The sequence below is a fragment of the Rhinolophus hipposideros genome (assembly GCF_964194185.1).
Source record: "Rhinolophus hipposideros genome assembly, chromosome: 22".
In the NCBI taxonomy this organism is placed as follows: Eukaryota; Metazoa; Chordata; class Mammalia; order Chiroptera; family Rhinolophidae; genus Rhinolophus; species Rhinolophus hipposideros.
Window position 1 is genome coordinate 21,284,390 of NC_138068.1, and position 25,763 is coordinate 21,310,152.

At 37.0% G+C, this 25,763-nt stretch overlaps 1 protein-coding gene across 3 annotated transcripts in view; it reads right to left on the bottom strand.

Annotated features, from left to right (window-relative positions):
* CBFA2T2 (CBFA2/RUNX1 partner transcriptional co-repressor 2) overlaps nt 1–25,763 on the bottom strand; it is a 131,435-nt gene that overhangs the window by 78,481 nt on the left and 27,191 nt on the right. Inside the window, exon 1 of one of the 3 annotated variants that reach the window (XM_081033606.1) lies at nt 2,710–2,850. The exons of the other annotated variants lie outside the window; for them this stretch is intronic. The gene's annotated coding sequence lies outside the window, so the exon portion shown is untranslated. Of the gene's footprint in view, nt 1–2,709; nt 2,851–25,763 lie in introns of those variants that run through there. 3 annotated transcript variants of the gene reach the window in all.

Below are 25,763 nucleotides of genomic sequence, written 5' to 3' on the forward strand. Positions count from 1 at the left end.
ACCTTTCCATCCATTCACTATGCTTCTTCCAAACACGAGGATTCCAAATCCTTCCTGTCCTAAGTTCTAATCAAATGCTACCTCTTCCAAGATAGTTCTGATTCTCTGAATTGGCCGTCATTTCCAGGACGTACCCACTTTTGTGCATTCATGTATATTTTATCTTCTCTGTGAGACTTTCTTAAATCCCTTGCCATATTATCTCACACAACAGGCAATCACAAAATGTTTGTAAAGTAAATGTCCTGGAAACTCAGAAGACAATTCAAATCCAAGCTCGGCTACCTACTAAGATACTAAGAGAGCTACTAAGGTATTAAACTCTGGGCAGGGCAGACTTTTTACTACTCCACTACTATTCCCTCCATTTTCCTTATCTATAAAATAATGCAATTGACTAAATTATCTTTCAGATCCTTTTCAATCCTAACATTTTCCATAGGTCAGCACTGGGCCTTATGAGCACTTTTAGTACTGAGTGGCCTTAAAATGCCTTCAATGAACTGATTCAATCAACTTTTCAGATCCACTTTAATTCTTCCAACTTTGTATATGTTCATTCAAACTCCAAAGCATTCTTTTTTGACGTTCCAAAGATACAATTAAAATGTCGTTATCCTTATCTCCAGTTTATTGATATTATTGCGTTAAATACCTTCAGTCTAGCATGGCCCCTTGATATGACAAAAATCCTTGTTTGGGTCATTCCTAGAAGCCTGTTTAGAAGATTTCCTCTTCTCATAGCAGTAAAGCTTCTCCAAATACTTGCACAGCCTTCAGGAAGTGCTATCATTTTCTCCAGTGTCCAACTCAAAGATACCCTGCTTATTACCTCAGTAACAAACAACCACTCTCCTGAACTGTGTGGTGCTAGTATAACTTTTAATCAACCGCCTTTATTTGCATTCAGTAGATCTTCGCATCTCACCCTGCATGTTATTTATCATTTTTATGCTTCTTGAAACTCTGGCATCCTAAGTATTCCCTGTCTGGACATACAGCAATATGCAAATCCCTTTTTAGCCCTTTCACCACAGACCCCAGCCTACACTACACTTGACCATTGAGTTCTTTTCTTTCCACTCAATCTAGGAGCATGTCTCCTAGGGTGCAACGAAAAGTACTTGCTCACTGACGGATTATCATGTCAATTAAGTATAAACACTATCCTCTCAAATATTCAGGTAAGTCCCCAAAGATGCTGAACACCGCACCTATCAAAACAGAAACCTGCAAATTCTTACTAACTCATTTAGTCAATTTGGCACAAGAGAATACTTACAAAAAGGTTCATTTTAGAAGTCTCCCCAACCTCAAGAAATCTGACTACAAAGTTGAAGAAACTGAATAACAGTACTGTACTGTCCTCAAAATGATTACCCAGCTGGCATAAGTGAAGGGTGAAGAACTTGAAGGAATAAAAGTGGTTTTGAAAGTTCCTATTTGAGAACTAGAATTTTCAAGGCAAAAAATACAATTTAAACAGTGTTGTCACAAAACAGTGTAATTCAATACGTCACTCGTGTTTGTTGATTTTTTTGAAAGGTCTGTTCTGGTATAAGAGGCACATTTGCATTACAGTATTTAGAATGCTTTCCAAATCATTTATTATCATAGCGAGGCTTAACAACGATTACGTATCACATTAGTAACAGATATAGATGACCTGGGAAGTAGGTACCCTGAAAACTAGTTATATAGACAAGACCCATTCTTAGCCCGAGGGTTTGAAGCTAAAAATGCAAATTGCTTAGGAACCAATCACAGCAGAATAATGAACAACTAGAAACTTCTGAAACTAATGTTATATGCCTTCTATGTCCTAGACAAATTACCCCGTAATGACATGAGGCAGGAACTGCACAAAATAGACACTCAAAGAGAGTAAGTAGCTTGAGATCAGAGAACTAGTGAATGAATAATGGCGGTACAATATGTGTAACTCCAAAGCCCATTCGCTTCCCATAGCTGTCCGGATTTGGAGGCCTGGAAAATATGAATACAATATATGGAAATAGCAAATAGCTAAATTATGCATCACACAGTAACAAAGACTACTGAACACCGTCTCTATGTGCATGACAATTTACTGCACGACAAAATGACTCCAAACTCGTAACTCAAGTCAGATGTTGACGTTACTTGTTTATTTTGTATGTGGAGAGTAAATAGAAGAAAACAGCTTAGGGGTAAAATATAATGAAGAAAAAAGGAGTTAAATACAGTAAAATTAAGAGATACTGTTAGTTTTACTGGAATACCTTTTAGTTGTAATTCGCCTGAATACATGGAAATAAAATCTGACAATAGTTATAGTTCCTGAGCCATCTTTTTAACACTTGCCTATTTGCATTATGATTAACGGAGAAAAAAATTTACATCAAAACATCACAGGAAGATTCAATGTGGAACACCTTATAGAAATATTTGTGGGACTACTTTCCTTACCAAAGAATTCATATATAACATATGATTAAAGTTTCCATGAAAAAAAACCCCATGGCATTCAAACATAAAGGTGGCGAATGAAAAATGAAACAGAAATATGAACAAAATGAAGCAGCAAAACAACACTGAGTAACTAAAGGCTGAACTCATATCAAATATCAGAAAACATTCATATCATCATAATCTGAAATAAGTAGAAAGCTTTGAAAGGCAGATTATTGCCCACCTTTAGCCCCCAACACTAAATTAAAATGTACTTACCCCAAATGCCCAATTATAACAATCCAGATTCTTAATATACCAAATTTATTTGAAATAGATACAAGAAAGCTCCTCTTTTTCTCCTCCTAATCTTCAAAGCCCAATCCGAAACCAGCCTTCCTCCTTCTTTCATTAGCTGGACATGTGTCAGCTCTCTCACATCTGCGATTTCTCACTGACTAGAGCTGCCTGTCCCATTCCAGGGAAACACAGATGGATCCCAGATGGGAAGGTCCTGCCAAACAGACCAGCTCTTCACCTTGCCAGAATCCCCAGATACAGTCAGTCTCTCTGTCTCTCTTTCTCCCTCCCTCCAACCCTTCCAACCCTCCCCGTTACCAGGGCTCTTTGCCAGCTGATGTCACTAATGACACACCTCCCAGTGGCTCCTGGCCAATCTGACATTAACTTGTTAAATACGTGTAATTTGTTTATGGCTGACAATAACAGCAAGGATATTGTGCAAAACCTATCTATGCAAGTCCCTAGTGGAATAACATATAGAGACACACATAGACACACAGACTCATATTTTTGGGAACATTCAAATGTTTAACAATTACTATTTAAAGTCCTACATATTGTCTGGTTTCTGCTATTGTTTAAAGCTTCTGCTCTTTGAGCCAGTTTTAAAATCACACATATGACAAATACCTTCATAAAATGAATTATTAAAATTTACTTTGAACATGTAATTGGATGAAAAATGTAAAGTTGCAAATTAATTTGGGGAATATAAACAGAAATGTATGTAAATGATTCATACAAGCTGCCTCTCAGATCCAGACTTGGTAGCACTGCAAAACTGGCACGTGATTAAAATAAGACAATGCAGGCAACATGGTTCTGAGGCTGTAAAGATTATAAAACGAAAGATGGGGACACGATGCAAAAATTCTTTCAAAACAAGGCAAATATGAATGTAATAACATCATGTTTAACATTAAAGAAACTGCTAATGCAAGTTCCAACAATGAAGACCAAATAAAAAACATTTTTAGAAATATAACAATGAGCACCCAGAGGGAAGGACTGAACTGGCCAAGGTCAGAGTTTAATCACTTACACCACCAAATATCTAGCATATAATAGCTGCTCAGTCAAGTTCTGCTAAATGAAAATTGATCATTAAAAACTGATACTGCAGTGTACCCTGTTTGCCCGAAAATAAGACCTAGCCGGACAAATCAGCTCTAATGCGTCTTTTGGAGCAAAAATTAATATAAGACCCGATATGCTATATTAATTATATTACATTATATTACATTATATTATACCCGACATGTTAAAATAAGACTGGGTCTTATATTAATTTTTGCTCCAAAAGACGCATTAGAGCTGATTGTCTGGCTAGGTCTTATTTTCGGAGAAATACAGTAGTTTTACAAGATATTACATTGGGGTAAACTAGGTGATGGGTTCACTGGACCTCCCTGTACTTTTTTCTTTTTGGTAACTTCCTATGAATGTGTACTTTAAAAAGTTTTTTAAAGGGAAGGGAGGCTTGGCTGCTTCCTGGGTTACATTATGTGGACACACATCCTGCACTAAAATCTCCATTGACACAGATTAGGAATGAAAGATCCTGCACACACATAGTCAAACAGGTGAGGCTATAAATTCTCTAACCCTTAATCTTCTAACATACCTGGGATATCAGCAATCTGGAAACAATTTTTCTGTCGTGGCAATTTTTGGCAAATAGGAAGAAAGACTATTTCTGTCAAGGGTAACTTACTGACTAGGTTTCAGGTCTTTAGTTCATCCTATGGGAGGTGGTAATAATGGCGGCAGCAGCAGGCTGAGTGCTGACAATGGGTACTCACTAAGTATCAGAAACTGTTCTTCTCATTATCTGAATCTTCACAAAGGCCCTATTTTATATAGAGCCTCTAAGGTAGGTATTACATTATCTTAATGTTACAGCTATGGAAAGTAAGGCATAAAGAGTTGAGTAACTTACTTACTTACTTAACCCACAGAACTAGTAAGTGTCAGCACCAGGTAGTCTGGACCCACAGCCAGAGCATTATACGCTGTTGTCTAGACAATGAATCAAAAGATGCTACTGGCTGTCCTGGATCACATGCTCTGGGAGAAGCCAGCCGCTGTGGCATGAAGACCCTCGGGCAGCCGTAGGAAGAGCTCCACAAGGTAAGGAGCTCTTACCTTGAGCTTTTCAGGTAACTGAAATCTCTTGCCAATGCCAGCATCACCTGGCTCGTATACCAATCCACTACCATCCAGCTAAACTGCCTCAAAATTCTGACCCATAGGAACTGCGTGAGAGAATACTTGCTGTTGTTTAAAAAAGAAATAAAGGTGGTTCTTTCACTTCTCGGACTGTATCCTAAATATCATTTCCCACTAAAAGGAAGCAGGACTCTTTAGAAAAAGTTGACCCCAGGTATGGAGCAGGAAATGTACAAAATTTGTCATATCAGAAAGCAATAAAGCCATCAAAGACTTCTGGAGTTGTGTCCAAACGACTTAGGTGCCAACCTGAGGAGACTCCCACTAACAAAAACGGATAATTAGAGCATCAATAAAAAATAGTAACTGCAATGGAATTAAACACAGCAAAATATTTAAATTAATAAATTCATAATTATACTTATAAAAAATGAATGGATCACCTTTTGGAGGACACTAGAAAATCGATACATTATTCTGACACTAGTGAATGAAGCATTTTACCTGCCTTCCTATATGAACTGTACCTCTAGATAAACATTTGGTGAAAACTAATCCCTAGTGAAATAATCCAACTAAAATGAAAAAATCATGTACTTGCAATATCATCATTTTGCAAATCCCTAATAAAAAAATTAATCTAGGTAATGATCAATTGCCACTAAAATGAGATGACAGATGTATAGACATTCGTGTGCCTCCTAATGGAAGTATACCACCACCTATATGAAGCATTATTAATGACAACAAAAGTAAATCTGAATCTGATGGAACCCCTAGATCTAACAATCAGTGTATAGAACGTTGAGGGGACACAGGAACGTGTTAACAGCACATGAATAAAATTAGTAAAGTCCAAAACAGGATAACATTTATTGTGCAAACAACCCATATTTGTAGGAAAAAGGGACAGGAGTGGGGAAAGAGTATGAGGAGAACCTACACATTAAAAGAGAAATAAAAGACTTAAATGCAATGTGTGAACCTTATTTGCTTTCTCGTTTGAACAAACCAACTGTAAGAAATAAATTGAAAAATAAACTGTGAAATAACTGGGAAATTTTTAAGACTCACTAGATATTTAATTAAAGAATTACTTTAAACTTTTAAGGTGTAACAGATTTGTGACTGTTTTTATGGAAAGTCTTTATCTTTTAAGAGATACACACAGAAATGTTTAGTGATGTTTATATGCTGTCTAGGATTTCCTCCAAGAGGAGTCAAGTTGGTGATTCCTGCAGCTGGATGTTTAAGCACACCAGGGTCCATTTTTTAGATCTGATATTTTCCATAATACAAAGAAAAATAAAAGCAGTGGTTTCTTTAAACAGTGTGCCAATTATGGATGAAGTTGGCGGATGAATAGGACAATACTTAAGTCATTCAGACAATAGGAATTAAAGTGTGACATAAGGTTTAAAGTGATACCAACATACTCATTTACCTCACTGATCACATCATGAGTTGATACACCACAACTTTTATAAATAAAGGATGAGAAACCAACAGTGCAATATATCAGGAGTGGTGAACACAACTGCTAACTTGGTTGCTTTACAGAATTTATAAAGGGGTTGGTTTTTTAAAAAAAATTTAATGTCCTCCTGTAGGAAAACTAGAATATACATACCTAAGGTGTTTGATTTGAATTGGAGGTATCAATATAAACTCATGAATTTTATTTTTATATTATATATTTATATTTTTATATTAAAAATAAGAGACATAGAAATACACACACAAATACATTCATACATATACTCCTAGCTATTTGCTGAGAGGGTCTAGAAGCAATGATATCTTATAGCAATGAACACATCTTACATTCAGATCTTGATTTCTAAACTACATTTTCTCCTAAAACCAGGGCTTCTTGGAGAAATAACCAATCCAAAGTGGGACAGGGAAACTACAACGTAAGCAGGCAACATCTTGTACGAGAAAGTCACAGACTACTCAGAAATGATGGGGACATGTGCAAAAGACACTGAAGCCAGTTAGAAGGAGCTGCCATGGTCAACTGTGGGACAATCTGAGCACCAAAATAAATGGTAGTAACGAGTGGAAGCATAATATATGAACTTTGAATTTTAAAAATGAATCAGTATGGAAGAAAGGAAAGCTATTCCTTCTAGTAGAGGTCAGCTTGTAAATACAGAAAAAATGACAGAAGTAGAAGATCACTGGTAGATTGGTGAATAGAAAGTTGATGAAAAACAGGGTATCGATGTTGTCTCAAAATATATTCCACAAGTTACTTCTTGATCACAAAAAAACAGTAATTTTGCAGTGGAGTAAGGTGGCAGACCAACTTTAACAAAATGAACAAGGTTAACATTTAACATTACCAATATTGAGACAAACTGTCATCTCCCTAAATGAAGGATTAAGAAGAATACAAAAAGAAGAGGAAGAGGAAGGAGAAGGAGAACACATTAATACTACTATAGTATTCTGGCCAAAAATCCATAATCCAAATCTAATCATAAGAAAACATCAGACAACTGAGGGACACTCTTTACATCCTGTACTCTTTCAAATTGCCAAGATCAAGCAAGACTGAAAAGATGGAAAGACACACACACACAAAAAGAGACAGAGGGAGGAAGGAAGTGAAGCAGGGACGTAGCCCTGAGGAACCATTTCAGAATAAGAAAGATTAAAAAGACAATACCATTAAATCCAGTGTGTGATCCTGGATTGAACTGGATTGGATCAAGGTATAGGAGCTATAAAAAGCACTTTTGATATGGCTATGTAAGACAATGTATTTGATATTAGGAAATAAACATTTAGTTATTTAGGAACAAAAAGGGCAAACTTCTACTTACTCTCAGAGTGGTTCACAAAGAAATTACATATACATAACATATACACAATGATAAAGCAAATGGGCAAGATGTAAACAACTGGTGAACAAGAGTTCCTTTCATAATTCTTGCAACTGTCTATTGTTATCAAATATACTTTGCAAAAAGAAAACAGTTCCCAATTCACAACAGAACAGTTGGAAAACTCCCTTGTGGGCATTAAGTGAACATGTGCAGCAGTCCATGGGTCTAAGACTATCTCACAACAGTCTCGCCCTTGATTTCTTACTCTGATCATGACTACTGCCATGATGGTTCTGAATATTAAGGTATTTTAAATTGTTTTCCCCCCTTCTTCCGCCCCCCGCATCTCTCTGGTTCAAGCCACTGTTTCTTAGTCTAGTTATGTAGGACACAGCTCCCTGGCTCATGCTGGTATGATGAGCCTTGCACTCCCCTCAGCTGAGGCAGTCGGTCGCCGGTCGGCCACTCACAGCGGCTCACGGCCACTCCCGCTGGCTGCTGGCCGCTCATGGCAGCACACAGCAGCCCATAGCAGTACACAGCAGCCCGCAGCAGCACTCAGCAACTCACAGCAGCCCACACCAACCTCCGGCTGCTCACAGCAGCCCACGGCAGCCCAGCTGCAGGGAGAGCTGTTGTTCACAATCTTAGCTGTACAGGCCGCAGCTCATTGGCCCATGTGGGAATCAAACTGGCAACCTCGGCGTTAGGAGCACAGCGCTCCAACCACTGGGTATGAGCTACCCGGCCGATCCTAAATTGTTATTTTTAGTCATGTAATGTTCATTTTATATGTAAAGTGGGCCACTGCTAAAAGGCAAAGTCTAAGAAAACTTAAAACTTAAGTAAATATATAACGTATAATTCAATATAAATCAATGAGCATAAAAATGATTCTACAAATATGCTTGAGATCTAGACCTTGGAGTTGGATTCATCAGATCAAATCTCTCATCCAGCACGTGACTCCAGACCTTCAAACAACAATGTCAGAAAATAAACAAACATTGTTGCTTATAATCAATTTGCCTTCCATTATAGATAGTCTTTACTTGCATAGTTGGAATGTTAATTTGTTACATAAGAACAACACTTCATTTCATTTCAAGCTTCAAGTTATAAAAAACATTGTTTTTTTAAGTTAATACATTATAAAACTTTAATCTACATTTTACTCCCAAACCAAAACAATTTTTTATTTTTAAATTAATATAAAGAATCATGAGCCAGCCTGGTGGCTCAGGTGGTTGGAGCGCTGTGCCAAGGACGATTCCCACATGGGCCAGTGAGCTACGCCCTCTACAGCTAAGATTGTGAACAACAGAGCTCCCTGGGGCTGGGCTGCAGTGGGCAGCCGGAGGGAGCACAAGACTCATAACACCAGCATGGGCCAGGGAGCTGTGTCCTACACGAGACTGAGAAACAACGGCTTGAAGGCTTGAACCAGAGTGGGCTGGGGAGGCGGAAAAAGGGGTGGGGGGAAGAATCACATTTACTTAAACAGAAATATAAAGTTAACAAAAGTACAAGCATACTACTTAAATTGGGTTAAGTAAAAATATATTGTTAAATAACAAGGAAATAATTATAACAATCTTAAAGCTTTTTAAATGAAAACATTATTTTAAGATCAGTCTTTTTTTAAATCGTCTCTTTAACATTCTACCATACAAAAATGAAATCATCTTAAAAAAACAACAAAACATAGGGAGAGTTTGCAAATTTGCATAATGAAAGTTTTCAAGTTCAACAAAATTATTACTTACAGCATTAGGAGATGATCTTTACAGTAGGAATCAGCAAAGGATAGCTGTTTTGGTAAATAAAGTTTTATTGTAACAGGACCATGCCCATTCCTTTGCATACTGTATATCTAAAGGCTTCTTGCCCATGATAACAGGAGAACTGGGTATAGAGATCATGCAGTCAACAAAGCCAAAAATGTTTACTATCTGGCCCTTTACAAAAAACAAAAACAAAAAACATAAAACCTATGCTAAATTCTGACTTCCAGCAATAGAGCAGCTTTAGAAAAACTCAAACCACCTACTGAGGGGCAGGCATTAAGTGTTGAAGATATAATAGTGAACAAAAAACATGCTCTCTGCCCACAGAGAGCTTGCAGTCTATTAGAAAAATAATTGAATTCTCATACAAATAAATGTACAGTGGTACCTCGGTTTTTGAACATGTGTATTGATGAAGATTTCGGTTTACGAATGCCGTAAATTTTATGGATCTGTAGTATCATTAGATAGTAAAATTCATGCTAAATTTGCAGTTTTAGGGGTTGATTTTAAAGGTCTGGGACGGATTAATCGGTTTTGCATTACTTTCTATGGGGAAACCGTGCCTCAGTTTTTGAATGTTTCAGACCTCTAATGGTCTTCCGAAATGGATTATGTTCGAAAACTGAGGTAGCACTGTACAGTAAATCCTCACTTAACATCGATATGGAATCGATGTAATATCGTTTTGGAATTGTGGCTACACTATATAAAACGAAACCAATTTTACCATAGGCTAATTGACATAAATAAGAGTTACGTACAGTCATTAGCCTCTCATCAGCGTTGTAATGGAACAACGTTATAATGATACAACGTTATTTGAGGACCTGCTGTATAATAAACAGTAAGTGCTATAAAGGGAAAAACACAAGGGAAAAATTAAGAGAACTATGGGCCTCACATCAGTAGGTGGAGGGAGAGTTAGTGAGGGGTGGGTTATACGGGGTATTCTCTGATGAAGTGAAACTTAAAAGATGAGAAGTGGACTAGGTTAAAAAAAAAAGATGAGTATTTCAAGTGTTCGAGGCAGAGGAAACAGAATGTATGGGAAGAAGCATGACTTGTGTGAAGAACTAAAAGGAGGTCACCATGACTAGACAGCATTAAACCTGTAGAAGATTAAGGAGAGTGACAGGCAGACTTCACAGCTTTGTTGGAAGTAGGCAGACAACATAGGGCAATTTGTCTCAGCTTCTATATGTTAGATAATCTTGTGAACTCCAAGAACAAAGGCTGTCTCACTTACCTTCTTTGGTTCCACTAGGCTTTCTTTTTTTTTTTTTTTTTAAAGATTTTATTGGGGAAGGGGAACAGGACTTTATTGGGGAACAGTGTGTGTACTTCCAGGACTTTTTTCAAGTCAAGTTGTTGTCCTTTCAATCTTAGTTGTGGAGGGCGCAGCTCAGCTCCAGGTCCAGTTGCCATTGCTAGTTGCAGGGGGTGCAGCCCACCACCCCTTGCGAGAGTCGAAACCGGCAACCTTGTGGTTGAGAGGACGAGCTCCAACCAACTCTCCACTAGGCTTTCCAACAAATATTTAAAGTCTGAAATACACAGCTGACCAGAAAATGAAGTATCTTCCCTTTTTTTGGTAATTTACAATACACATTTTTAAGAGACACTGAATTTCTCTTACAATTCAATAGAAAGAGCCTATTGAATTGGATGAAAGGAACTGTTCTGATTCAGCTACTAAGTGAATTATCTAAATCAAAATCAGGGTCCTCTCACATGTCAAATCAGAGGACAGGACGAGAGGGTATGTGAGGTACCGAGGGGGTATGTGAGGTACCGCCCTACCACTTTCTTGTTGAAACTTCTTTGTCTTGTTTAAACTGATCCTCTGTGTAGTCTAGTAACGACATCATTAAGTTAAATAACCTGAAAACAGGGTTTTGGGGCTCACCAAAACCAAGACATTCTAACTCTCCAATTTATGACAATGTATAGATTCCTCTTTTATCAGTTCTTAACGACTTCATAATTTGCTGATATTTTTACACACTCAACATTACAAAGCTTGGATGAATTTTGTGTCAATTTTTAAAAAATGTAGAGAAATAATTAAATGCACAAGTGATCTTGAAAACAAAACTGAAAAACAATTCTCCTGATGTTTGAGTCATCAGCCCTTATGGAATACAAGTCAGACTGCAGCAGCCGTGGATCACCATTTAAATCAAGAATTGAATTGAATTGTGATAGCAGATTTTTAAAAGTTGATGGATCAAAAGCACAGAAAATAAGTGAAGTGGGAATTTTCATTTGCTGGAATAAACCAACGCATAACCCTACATTCTAAAGCATGAGGGATGATATCCAGTGATTCTACTCACATCAGACTTCCAACCAATTTCCTACACTGAACACTCAAATGAAATAAGCTCTTCTCTACACACCTGAAAAACTATCTTTTAAGACTTATCAAGAGTCTTCCCTTTGGGAGAGATGATTCCCAAAACAAGCAGAATTCATAAAGGACCCTCCTAGTGCTTTTTCCATGTAGCTTGATAGTACATAATACCACCTCGGTACTTAAGATTTTCAGTTATTTGTTGACTTGATTCTCCATTACTATTCTCTGAGGGCAGGGGTCATATATTTTAACATACTCAATGCTTATTTGTTGGATAAATACATTAAAATATCCTATTTGTTTAAAATAAATTTAGCAGGATCAGGGCAGCCGAATGGCTCAGTTGGTCGGAGCACGAGCTCAGAACAACTGGGTTGCCGGTTCAATTCCCCCATGGGATGGTGGCCTGCGGCCCCCCCCCACCCCGCCCCCACAACAAGATTGAAAAACAGCGACTTGACTTGGAGGTGATGAGTCCTGGAAAAACACACTGTTCCCCAATATTCCCCAATAAAAAATATTTTTTTAATAAATAAATTTAGCAGGATCAAACCGCAGACCATTAGCTTTAGAATCTAATCCAACCCCTTCATTTAATTAACATAGGACAAGGGTGGATACGGTCTGAAAAGGGGAATTAAATTCCTATTAAATATGATGTATTCAATCAAATTATGTTGTCTTTAAGAATTTTTATGGAAGAGCTACTGATTTTTGAAATGGCAAAAACTTAATATACTCAGGACTTACTATGCTAGTAACTATTAAAAATTACTAGTCCAGAGCTGGTTTTCCCAAACATTGTGACCATTTTTGCTATCCCTGCCCTGTCCCAAATAAGGTACCATTCATCCTAGGGGTATATGCCTATTTGCAAGGACAACACTGAGCATTACATTTGTCAAGTTATAGCTCTTACTATCTTTCAGAAGAAGGCTTTATGTGAATAACAAAACTGGACATCCAAATTCTTTTAAGGTTTTAAGTCAGGTATTTATTGAACCCTAGTTTATGAATTTAAAAACAAATTAGGTTGGTGTCTTTGATGCGCCTAAGATTATAACACAAACTCTAACTAACAAAGCCCATGTCCTGTCTCCTGCTGGCACCAAGCTCTCAGAATGCCTGAACTAAATATACTGAAAGCAGCGGCCACCTAAGAAAATGCCATCTGCAGAGATGTGCTATAGTTGGGCCACTCCTTTGGGGTAGAAAAAGACCCCAACATTTTAAAATAAGAGTTGTATTGAGGTATAATAGAAATACCTGTTTTAAACTCACAATTATAATGATTTCTAGTAAACTTAGAGTTGTACAACCATCACCACAATCCCATTTTAGAACATTTCCATCACTCCCCAAAAAAATCCCTTATGTCTCTTTACAGGAAATCCCATTTATACCCACAGTCCCAGGCAACCACTAATCTGCTCACTCTGTCCCTATAAATTAGCCACTCCTGGATATTTCACATAAAAGGAATTACATAATATTTTGCCTTTTGTGTCTGAGTTCTTAGTATGTTTGTAGCACGTATCAACATTCGTTTCTCTTTATTGCTGAGTAGTATTTGACAGAACATACCACACTGTATTTATTACTGATGGACATTTGGATTGTTTCTAATTTGGGATTATTAAGTAACGTTGCTGGGATCAATCCAGAACAAGTTAAAAATGATCACTTTTAACAATTTTGCTCAAGTTTTATCTGCTTTTGGATTTGCCAGGCTCCTTACTCCACCATTTAGGAAGTTCTACCTTAACCAAGTTATTTTAAGTGGTAATTTCTCTTGAATATTTTGCAATTATGCTCTTATCAGTAGTTTGTCTGATTCTGATCTCATGTTTAGACAGATTATAAAAACATAACACCTGTATGTTCTAGTACTATCATGGTTTTACTTTTTCAGTTCATTCTTAAGTCCAAATAGAATTTATTTTGATATATATCTATATCTATATCTATCTATCTATCTATCTATCTATCTATCTATCTATCTATCTATCTATCTATCTATAACTTGAGGTTGAAAACCCTAAAATAGGAGTTTTATTAAGATTATCTATTGCTGCAGCCTATTACCCAGAGGAAACTAAAGCCCAAAGACCACAGAGGCACTAATTAAGAGACCAAAAGTCCCAGTTCTCAAGGTAAAAGTGAAGCTACAGGTGAAGACTAAAACTTACAAGAGGTCTAGCACTTATGACACTATTTCCTTATAAATTTCCCACTTTATATATTGAGACTTCTTTTTACTCTTCAGAAAAGTGTTTCTGGTTTAATATCAAACGTTAGTGGGAAAATATTCAGAGAGATTTTTACATGCAGTTTTGTTGGAATTCCTCCATTCAAAAAGTGGGAGTGCCTATACAGATTTTCATGTACACCTAAGTTAACTTTCTGCCAAGCAGTCTTTTTATTTCTTGTCTTTTGACAGAATAAGAAACATGAGACATAAAAAAAAAAAAAAAAAAAAAATTAAACCATTCTGCATTTCAAGCACACAATCAACATCTCTGATGGGGAGACAAAACAAAGGTTAATAATAGTTTCTACTTTTATAAAGTAACTATAGAACCTACAGATAGATACATAATTCATATATCCAGCTGGAAAACCCTACAAATTTTCAGTTCATCCCAATTATTCCTCTGCATTTTCACAGAAAACTTTACTTTTACCACATTCCCTGAAAATTCTCTTAATAAGGACTGATATTTCACACTTTTAATAAATTCTGTCTGTGAAATGGAACTAAAAAGAGAGGCAATTAAAACTTAATTTTTTTGCTATTAAAAGTGGTAAGCACAACTGAAATCTATATAACTTTACTAACAATTGTCACCCCAATAAACTTTAATTTAAAAAATAATAAAAATAGAAACAATTAAAAAAATTTTTTTTTTAAGTGGTGAGCTTTTAATTGCAAAGAAATACATCCAAACAGGCCAGGGTGAGCTACCATAATTTTTCAGAGTAAATAGAAATTCAAAATTCACATCAACTGAAAATTTCTTTCCTTTATTTTTATTTATTTATTTATTTTTTAAGTGCATGGCCACTAAGGCCAGATTTTATAACCTTCATAACATTTATCCTAATGTTTTTTAAATATAAAAACCATCACAGAAGTGTTTTATTATCAAATCATTGCAAATATTCAGGAAAAAGGAAAGAAAGTGTGTCAGTCATAAATAGACAAAAATATATTAGCGGTCCCATTATAGTTTCATGTACAAGTAACTATATCCTCCCTCAGAGAAACAATTTAAGATGCAGAAAAACAAGTCTTATTATTATTTCCCAATTATTAAGTGGCAGGCTTGCACAGCCACATGGTCGGCTTGCACAGAAGACACAGGCCTTGTAGGACACTTAACAAAACATCCTCCTACAGCAATGCTTTCATTATTTAAATTGACACATGGCAGATTATGTTAACAGATTTATTTATTGACTAAGTCTAATCATATTTCCTCAGTTGGCATCAATATGTTATCTACTATTTACGTTTGCATCAACACTAGATATTTGTTCAAAAGTCTTCCATATTTGATTTCTGCCATAGAATTTGGGGTTTAAATAAAATTTTAGGATTGTTTTTAATGGTAGATTGCAAAAGAATAAAGAAATAAAGGACCCTAATGAGAGCTGGTTTAGAAATGATTTCTAAATCCCATTTATAAGCCAAATAATTTGCTTTTTACTGCAAGGAAATAGAACATTTTGTAATTAAGTGTTCCAAGCAATGAATCAAGATCCAAAGCAACCTAAGTATTTTTCAAATATTAGTCATATCATCACCTTTTCTGGCACATGGCTTTTCTATTTTAATGCTTTATAGTTTTAATTTGGTTCAAGGCATAACTCAAGACAGCATTCTCTTAAAGAAATAATGCTTTCCAAAGTTTAAATGCCTACTATTTCACAAAGATTTTGAATTGCACATACTTAAACCAAACAAAAAAATATGGAAACTATGGATAACATCACTTGGCAAAAGCAAGCTACACACTGCAAATTTCGTGAGAGCAGGGACCACAGGTCTACCTTGCTTCCTATTCTGTTCATTCATTCATTCATGCAACCGATGTGCACTGAGCATCTCCATGTGCCCGACGTCGATGAACAAAATAAACAAAAATCCCTGCCCCCTTTAGAACTTACATTCTAGCAAGGAGAGACAGACAATAAACAAAATAAGGAACTGAAAGATATACTATTTTAGAAGGTGAGAGCTGGTAAAGAGGGATGAGGAGGGTAGGGTATAATTTAAAATGGGGTAGCCTGATTGGCCTCATTGAGAAGGGAAGTGAAGAAATGACGACAGGTGGAGAAAGAAAGTGTAGGTAAAGGTCCTGACACAAGATGGGGACTAGAGTATTCAAGGAAGAGCCAAGATCAGTGTGGCTGGGGCTGGGAAAGTGGTAGGATATGAGTTCAGAGAGGTGTGTGGCGGGGGGGGTGGGGGGGGTGGGTGGAAGGGTAGGGGCGGGGTGTCTTAGATCATAGAAAACTTGAAAGTCATTGAAAACACTTTGGTTTTGGGTGAAGTGGGAGTCATTAACAGGGTTCTAGGAAGAGAAATTACAAGACATGACTAAATTGGTCACTCTGGCTGCTATGTTTAAAACAGATGGTGAGGCAATAATGGAAGCAGGGAAAACAACTAGCTTGCAACTCCAATAAGCCAGGTCAGAGGAGATGGTGGTTTGGACCAGAATGGGAGGAATGAAATTAAGATGCTATTCAGATTTTGTATATATTCTCAAGGTGGCGCAAACAGCATCTCCTGACTTACTAGCTGTGGTAATGGGGGGGAAAAAGTCAAAGATAACTCCAAGGTTTTTGGTTAAAGACTAGGTAACAAAAGAAAAAATAGACAAAATGGATTTTATGAAAAATTTTTAAATTTTGTACATCAAAGGACATTATCCATAGAGTAAAAAATGCAACCCACAGAATGGGAGAAAATATTTGCAAATCATATATCTGGTAAGGGATTAATATACAGAATATAGAGAACTCTTAACACTCAACAACAACAAAAAACCCTATTCAAAAATGCTCAAACAACTTGGATAGACATGTCTCCAAAGAAAATATTCAAAATCTTGCAGTGTTGGTGGGAATGTAAAATGGTACAGTTGCTGTGAACAGTATGAACGGTCCTGAAAACATTAAAACTAGGATCTGACCCAGCAATGAATTCCATTTCTAAGTATATACCCAAAATAACTGAAAGCAGTCTTGAAGAGATAGCTGTACACCCATGTTCATAGCAGCATTATTCATAATAGCTAAAATATGGAAGCAACCCAAATGTCCATGGATGGATGGATAAGCAAAATGCGGTGTATACATACAATGGAATATTATTAGGCCTTAAAAAGGAAAAATAATCTGTAATATGCTACAACATGATGAAGCTTGAGGATATCATGCTAAGTGTTAATAGGCCAGTCACAAAAAGACAAATACTGCATGATTCCCACTTACATGAGGTACTCAGAGTAGTCAAAATCTTCGAGACAACGGTGGGTGCCAGGGGCTGAGAGGAGAAGGAAGAATGGGGACATTTTTTAAAAGGTATAGTTTCAGTTTACAAGAGGAGACGGATAGTGGTGATGGCTACACAATGTGAATGTATTTAATACCGCTGAACTGTACACTTAAAAATAGTTAAAATGGTAAATTTTATGTCATGTATATTTTAACACAATAAAAAAAGGGGGGGGGAAAGTCAAGGATAACTCCAAGTATTCTGGTTAAAGGCGAGATCCAGGGAAGATTGAAGGAAGACGTGGTTTGAGAAGTTCAGATTCAGACATTTTTTTTTTTCCTTTTTTCAGACATTTTTCAGTTTGAGATATCTATTAGATATCTATCTAAGTGGAGATGTCATGTGGACAATTACACAAATGAATTGCGAGTTCAAAGAAGAGCTATGGGCTGCAGATATTAGGCTTCATGAGCTCAGCAAAGGATATGGGCTGGAGATACGAGATTTTCAGGAGTTCACCAATCAAATGAGTATAAACTCAAGAGATTCACATACTAAACATTGGGTATTGGGTAGCCCAATGCTGGAGAGACAGGAAGCAAAGGTGGAAAACCAACAGAGTGTAGTAGTGCCTAGAAACCAAATGAAGAAAGCATTTCAAGAAGACTTATCAATAGGTCTAGTAAAATGAAAACTATGAATTCCTACTGGACATCCTCACCTCCTTAAGAAGGGCAAACCCTAACCCTAACCCCTAACCCTAACCCTAAGTAAATAGGAGTTCAATGAATATACAAAGCAAAATATAATTATTTCAAATTTTCTTTAATACTTGTAAAACTGCACCAAACTAAACGTACTATTCAAAGACCAACTTTGTCAAATTTATAATTCTTTTGCAAAAAAAATTTGGTTCTGCACTTTGAGATTATCAGTTAAAACTGGAAACTGCCAGTGCTGACATACAGCGACAGTAACACGACTGTCTTCTACTTGATGACAGTGGAAACCTCCGAATGCTCCATAAAGTAGATACAGCAGTGGTTAGGGAACTAGTACCTCTTCTGTCACTCACTTTTGCTTTTCTGAGCCTCGTTTTCATCTGTAAAATGAGCCTTCATTATGTTCTTCCCTCTAAGAATGCCCCGTTCTTCTGATCAAATTCCAAAACACCGTCAGGTTCAGCTCCTGTTATCTTCTCCTTGGAGATGTCCCAGGTTCTCTAAGTCCCTGTTCATTTCCCCCTTCTCCACAAGATGCAGTGGTCCTACATCACATACAACCTTAAGTATTCTTTTAGCTGTTTTATGTGTTTGTCTTAAGCACCCCCATTGCATCAGAAAAATCTTAAGTATATACTTGTTTTGTTTTCCCCTACATATCTATTAGGTTGGTGCAGAAGTAACTGCAGTTTAAAAGGTTAAAAATTGCAAAAAAACCACAATTACTTTTGCATCAACCTAATAACAATGTATCAATAGAAATTAATGATTTAAATCAGGGGTGTCCAAACTTTTTTCAATGGTTTTCACCAAGGGCCATATGCGGTAAAATACACAAATAGCCGGGCCACTCACTCGAGGTGAAGTACATATTGCCTCATCTGGTTTATTTAAGTAAACTAAACATATTTTTGGAATTTGCTGCGGGCCAATTAACAATGGATTGTGCACCACAGTTGGCCCGTGGGCCGCAGTTTTGACACACCTGATTTAAATAAAAGAAATGCTCTCTCTCCTCCCCTCTCCCCTACCACAGCCAGGCCAGTTCTCTTCCCTGAGAATGTAGCACTAATAAACCCTGCTTGCATATTAAAAATAAATAAATTTAACTTAATTTAAAAAAAGAAACTAATGATTTATTGGGGCAAATTAAGAATTAGTAAGAAAAATCTATTCCTACAAAGACTGAAAGTATAGCTTTCCATAATACAGCCATGCTATGATTTATTTTTAAAATACATATAAGATTAAAGATAGAATTCAAATGCATATATATCCACAATTAGCTTTTTGCATAGGATAATTAAGAGACTAGTCAGAAATTTAAAAATTAAAGTCAAAAGGCACCTTAAACTGAGGATACAAAGAGCTCATACAACTCACAAAAATCTACAGAACACGAGGTGGCCAGTAACAAAATAAATCTAGTTCCTGACAGGTTTGAAGACCATTTCTTTTAGCAGACATACCAATGATTACTGGTTTTGATTGATCACTGATGTAGTTACGCGATCAACAGCTCATACTACGCTCTCTGAAGGCAAGACAAGGTACCGGACCAGATGCTGTAAATCACATGGGCCCCCAGCCCATCTGGCTAACCTCTCCCGAGTAGCTTGTCAAATGCACGTTCCAGGCCCATATTAGACCCAGTGAATCAGAATGGGGAGGAGAGGGTGATCCAGGAATCCAAACTGTAAGTTCTTCAGATGATTCTTCTATACCCTAAAATTTAAGAAAATCATAGCACTGATAGATACAAAGGTAAGACAAAGTCCCTGCCTTCAATATGACTGCAACATAGTAGAGAATACTTGTACACACAGCACCAGATATAATTTGAGATAGGAAGTAAAAAGTACCAAAAATGACAGGGACATCTCTTCTAGTTAGGCAAAAGACAACAACAAAAAACAACAACAACAAAAAAACAAGGTAGGCTTTGTGGAGAAGATAGGTAGCTTTTCAGTTCAGATGAGTTGGGAGAAATATACCTGTAACTGAGGGAAGTAGAAAGAACTAAGACAAGAAAAAAAAAATGGTTTCATGCAGGGAACACATCAAAATGGTAGGCATCAGTGCTCGCTTCGGCAGCACATATACAAAATGGTAGGCATCAGTCAAGGCTAGAATATATAAGCCACAATGTCTACCACAATCAAGCCACTCCTTGAACAGTGGGCAGAAGCAGGAATTCATCTACAGTCCTAGGAAGACCCAGACCTAAGGGAACTGAGTCCTACTTCTCCTTTCCTTGCTCCCCTCTGTGAATCATCAATTTCTACTTCCTTCCATGTATCCACAGTATAATCTGAAAATGATGACCAGCCTATCTCCAGCCAGTGGAACTGGAGCTGGTGTGTGGATTTCTATCCACATTCCACACCAAAATCATGAGTCTCACCTCGGCCTCACTGCTTCTAATCACCTGACCTCTCAACAACCACATAATTGAAACCTTTAGTGCTCTCAGTGCTGCAATTCATTCCTGACTTCAACCCGTCAGCTAAATTCAAAATACTAGCCATTAAATAGACATCTAATCAAAATTCTTCATGGTACTGTGAGGAAGACTAGGTGTTAGTTGGTGACTGGTTCCAGAATCCGGACCTCCTGGCTGTTAGCAAATTACCCTTTCCCGCATCCCACAGTGCATCTTAAACTCTAGCTCTCCGTAATATTCAAATTACTTTATTGGCTTATTAGAGCCAAAGGCAATAAGCTAATACCTCCTACTTGCACAACTTTTAGAGGTTACTTGCCACATTGTGTTCTATGTGAATAGCACCCCCTAGAGCACAACTCCAGAATAGAACGTGAACGGTGATGGGGGGTTACTGGCCAGTTGTATACCAGCCAGGTGTTTCAGCAAGTATCCAGGATGTCAAGATTGTATTAACATACTGTATTTGCAAAGTACTAAGGAAAGGTCTAACAGCTTAGAATGATTACTGTGGATATTGAACATGACAAATAAAAGTAACCTGTATCACCTTCTGTTTTTGAAGCCCCTTATTTTAAAATGTTTAAATAGTCCAATAAATCTTTCCCTGATAAGCAGTCTTACCACAGAACGTTTTAATGGAACCTGAAAAGTCTGAAGCCATTTTTCAATGGCTGTTATAAGGGCAGTTTCTCCATGCATATTAATCAGATTACCCCTTTTAAACTGTAAACATGTATGTAGCCCTTAAAGAAGTTCTGAACAGCCTACTTCTGCTGAAACAATGTGATTTTAAAAAATGTTTAGGAAGTGGCACAGAGAGAAGATGGTTTAATTACCTCAAGCTTTCATCCTGTTGCATGAATGACCCTGTATGGTGGCCAAACTCAAACTTAATAAAAAAAAAATTAACTACTACTCTTTTAAATCTAATCTTTAATCAGATAAAAAATATTCCTACCATTTCCATTATATCATATAAAATTCAACTTACTTCCCCCTAAAACTTTAACCTTACCCAACCCCTGAAAAAAACAAACTTTAGAAAGCATTTTTAAACATTACTTTTTCAGTTACAGTTGACACTCAATATTATTTTATATTAGTTTCAGGTGTACAGCATAGTGGTTAGACATTTATATAATTTCTGCAGTGATTCCCCCTGCCCCACCCCATTAGTCTAGTACCCACCTGGCACTATACACAGTTGTTGCAATATTGCTTCTAAATTAACTGCAGAACCAAATCATTATTAACAACTATGACACAGCTGTGCTAGGCATTTTGAGGAATACGAAGACACTCAAAAAAGTCCCAATCCTTAAATTTAGTAAGATGGCAACTCAACAGGGATGTAAAGAATGGAGGAAAATCAGTAACTGAAGTAGACTTCACTGACCCTGAAACATGAGGAAGGATTCAAAAGACCTGAAAAGTGAAGTGGGCACTGTGAGATGGGATAACATCCTACACAACAGTATGGGAATAGGATACGCAAGCATTCATTCATTCAGTCAGTCATACATTCACTCAGTGCTCACATTAGTGCCAGACTAAATCCTAGGCACACAGCTAGGATTACTGTGTTCTTTCTTTTAATTCTTAAAACATATTGTGAGGACATTCTCATGTTAATATCTCCCTACAGATGAGCACACAGTACCTTAAGGACCTTACCAAAGATTACATGGATTGGATATTACGTGGGAATTCAAACCAAATTCTCAATCTCAAGGCTAATGCTCACTGCCCCCGCCCCATCTATTATTTTAATTGGGAACTAGAGTAGAATAAGGCAGACTGGTGAACACAGAGGTCAAGTATTGACAGGAAGGGAAACATTCAAATGTGGAAAGACAAATAAGTTAGGACTTCATGTAAGTGATACCTGGGAACCATGATATGGTCTTGAATAGAATGAAACCAGTGTTTTCTGAAGACGAATTTTCACAGCCACAAGCAAGACAGATGCGATAGAAGAATGTCTGGTATTAGAGAGATTCACCATTAAGTGATGGAAAAAAAAAGATATGATAACGGCTGGGACCGAGATGATAACAAGAGGCAATGGAAGAAGACAGAATCTCTGAGGCAGTGACAACATAAAAAATATTCGTATTACGTAAATAAGTAAAATAAATGATAACTGGAAAGAAGTAAAACTGCCAATCTGCAGATGGTGTAGACAATCCAATGAAATCTACAAAAAAAGCTACTAAAATAAGTGAATTTAGCAAAGTTGCAGGATTAAGATCAATATACAAAAATCAACTGTATTTCTGCACAGTTGCAATGAGCAATCAAAAGTTGAAATTAAAAACAAAATCTATTACAACGATACCAAAACCTGTGAAATACTTGAGAGAAATTTGACAAAGGTGAATAAGACCTATGCTTCAAAAACTCCAAACATTGCTAAGAACAATTAACCACGACCTAAATAAATGGAGAGATACACTATCTTCACAGATGGGAAGAGTCAATATTGTTATGATGTAAATTCTTCCCTCGAGAAAGATTCAATGTAGTCCCAATCAAAACCCCAGCATGTTTTTTTGGGTAGAAATTGACTAACGGATTCTAAAATTGACTTAGAAATGCAAAGGACCTAGAGTAGCCAAAATAACTTTGTACAATAAGAGTACAGTTGGAGGACTAATACTACCTGATTTTAAGTCATGGTAAATCAAACTGTGTGGTTTATAGGCATAAAGATAACACAAACATATCAATAGACCAGAGTCCAGAAATAGAGCCACACATATATGGACAACTGATTTTTGACAGAAGTATAAAGGCATTCCAGTAAAGATAGTCTTTTCAAAAACTGCTGTTGGAACAACTGCATATTCATTGCAAAAAAAAAAAAAGAACTTTAATGCATATTTCACACCATATGCAAAATGAGCTAAATATGTGCAACAGACCTAAATGTAAAACCAAAACTATACAAGTGCTAGAAGAAAGCATAAATCTTTGCAACCTTGGGTTAGGCAAATATGTCTTCGATACAACAACAAAAGCACAGCCCAGCTCACAGAAGAAAAAAATTGAGAAATTGTATTTCAAAAAACAATTTTAAAGCTTCTACTCTTCAGAAAACACTACTAAAACTATAAAAACACAAGCTACAGACTAGGAAAAAAATATCTGATAAAGGACTTATACCCAGAATACATAAAGAACTCTCAAAACTCAGTAAGAAAATAAACAACCCAATTTGTTTAAATGGGTAAAAGGTTTAATCAGGCATTTTACCATAGAAGATATCTGGATGACAAATAAGCACTTCAAAATATTTTGGAAAAACAGTTTGGCAATTTCTTAAATAGTTATACATCTATCATATGACCCAGCCATGCCACTCGTATGTATTTACAAAGGTTGCTTTATTTGTAATAGCCCCAAACTGGAGATTATTCAAGCATCTGTGAAAAGGTGAATAAACAAATGAGATATATCCATCCAACGGAATACAGCAACAATAAAAAGGAATGAACTACTGGTACATACAACATCTTAAAATAGTTATGCTGAGTGAAAAGCCAGAGAAAGTACAAAAGGGAGGGAGGGAAGGAAGGAGGAAAGGAGGGAAGGAGGGAGGAAGGGAGGGAATGAGGGAACATATTCAGTACGATTTTATTTATATAAAATATAAATACATGATATATGTAAAATTCTGGGAAATGCATACTAATCTATAGTGACTAAAAGCAGTTCAGTGTTTGCTTGGAGATGGAGCAGGGGGAGAGTGAGGGGGATTAACAAAGGAGCAAAAGAAACTTGTGGGAGCAATTGATAGGTTCACTATCTTGATCGTGGTAATGGTGTCACGTGTATATCCATGTCAAAACTAATCAAACTGTACACTTTAAATACATATAGCTCATTGTGTGTCCACACCTCAATTTCTTAAAAAGTAAAAGAACAAAACAAAGTATATGCAGGGGGGGAAAAAGCGAAAATAGTTTAAGAAGAGTCAGGAAGAAGCCCTGTTTGTTCAGGAGGCGGTGGGTAGATGGATCCCTGAGGATTCCATGCAGTTGGAAGCAGCTGGATATGAAAAGACAGTGAACCAAGCCAAACATCATCTGTAGGCAGTGAGAAACATGGGTCTGAAAAACAAAAAGGCATCATTCCTTGAGAAACAGCAGAAGACACAGCACAAGGCAGAGGAAGGTGCCAGGGTAGCTCAAAGCCTCATTAATCTATAACACACTATTTATGGTGCACTTCCCCTTGGCCTGTCAGCTTTTTAAAATGCAAACGACTGCTCTCCTGGCTTATTTCACTGATAGATGCAACTGAAACAAGAGATGCAGACAAAGCCCACATCCTCTCACAGGTCCAGTGCAGACAATCAAACTTAGCTCAGCTTGCTTTGAAATGGTATTTCTCAAAAGAATAGAACACACCTTGCAGAATTCATCTTGATAGTAAGCATTCAAGGAGACACACAGTTCAGCAGAAAACATCTGAAACTGACTTATACTTCTGAATTGCTTAAAGCAAGGAGGGAATCTCATCCAAAACATATCTTGTGTTATAAATGTAACAAAAATGGCACGTTCTAAATAAATAGCTCAGTGAAGAGTTACTAGATTGCTGGACGGGAGTCCAGTCCCCACCTCGCCACACCTCCTGCAGTGAACACACTGCCACCTTCTCATTAAAGCTTCCCTAAGTCCCCTCTTCACTGCGCTCCCTTGATAGAATTGATTACTTTCTGCCCTCCTAACTATACTTGAAAACAGCACTTAGGTTCCTTAAGCTATTAGAGGTTAAGTACTGTCCTACTCATCCCAAAGCCAAAACACAGTGTTCTGTACACCCTAGGTGCTAAACCTGGGAAAAGACTATGACAGCATTCCGCCAAAGGTGACAAGCTCTCAAGAGACCGAAACACCAAACCCAAGGCTCACCACGTTGTGCTAACTGCAGCTTACTGAGGCCGAGGGGATAGATACATGGGGGTTCACTACATTATCCTGTCAACTTTGTATATGCTCAAAATTCTCCACAATAGTTTAAAAATAATAGAGGGTAGGTGAAAATATGATCAAGCCTTTTTTGTTCTTACGTTCCTACCTTTGAACTTTTCTTTCCTTTTTCCTTTAAACTTGATCTTTGCCAGCCTCCCCCCTTTGTTGTCAACAGGCCCACTGGGTCATTAGCTATTTAACAAATGGTGGTTTGAAGGATAAAAGACA